This window comes from Acartia tonsa, chromosome 3, assembly GCF_053477335.1.
Source record: "Acartia tonsa isolate MP-2025a chromosome 3, ASM5347733v1, whole genome shotgun sequence".
Classification (NCBI taxonomy): domain Eukaryota; kingdom Metazoa; phylum Arthropoda; class Copepoda; order Calanoida; family Acartiidae; genus Acartia; species Acartia tonsa.
This window is the reverse complement of record NC_137262.1, coordinates 19,146,701-19,147,700: the sequence shown is the minus strand read 5'-3', so window position 1 is coordinate 19,147,700 and position 1,000 is coordinate 19,146,701.

Genomic DNA, 1,000 nt, shown 5'->3' with positions numbered 1-1,000 from the left:
GCTGCTTGCAGCAACAGTGTAAATCGGATCCACAGGGTTAAATTAAAATTCTATTGGTTGTTACTTATTTTCTTCGCATTTTAATTGGTTAGAGAATTTTGCGTATTTTAAGATTGGTCTATTAACTTTGTGAAACCGGATATTCAGAAATTCTTGATTCTCATTGGTTGAGACAAGATTATTTCGCGTAAAAACAATAACAAAGGGACTAAAACTATATTAAATATTTTCCCCCTGTAAGAATTACTTTTTCATTTAATTGAAAACTCTAAAGTAATTATCTTTTTAAAATTCTAATTCATGTTTTAAAAAACTCAATAGTTTTTTTTTGATGTATAGAAAATAAAATTCTATTTTATGTTGCTTGTATTATTTGGAAACGAAAATATACATTTTTTCTCTAGACATGATAATTGACAAAGCCGAAAAAAATAATAAAATGATTCTTACGTTATCCTTTCAGGATTTTTTTTCAATTTTGTTCACCTTGAAAGCTTTAAAAATATCACCATACATTATTAATAGATATAATATCATTATTTGACAATTTACTTTTGCTTTTGAAATGAGATTTTGAATTGTTTTTATTTATATAGGTTGTAAAATAATTATCCTATTCAACATTTGTAAAATAATGTTTGCATGTTGAATAATATGTACGTTTATTGCATAAATATATATATGAATATGATTATTATTTCTGCTGCTTTCATCAAAAGATAGATGTTAACCTTGACAATATGTATATGGTCTAACTTTTACTTGACCAGTCTTTCATTTTACATAAAAAGTAAGGTGTAATTACTAAAATTACTATAGCTACAATGTAACTCCACTTCTAAAATATCTTGTGAAGATTTTTCTTGACCCAAATGCATTTTCTCTAGAACACATTTATCCATCTGGCATAATGTAAGGAAACGTTAACTCTTTTGGGGAATATGTGGTTTACAGTTTACTTACACGTAGCTGCAATATGAGTTAAGGTCCTGACAATGAC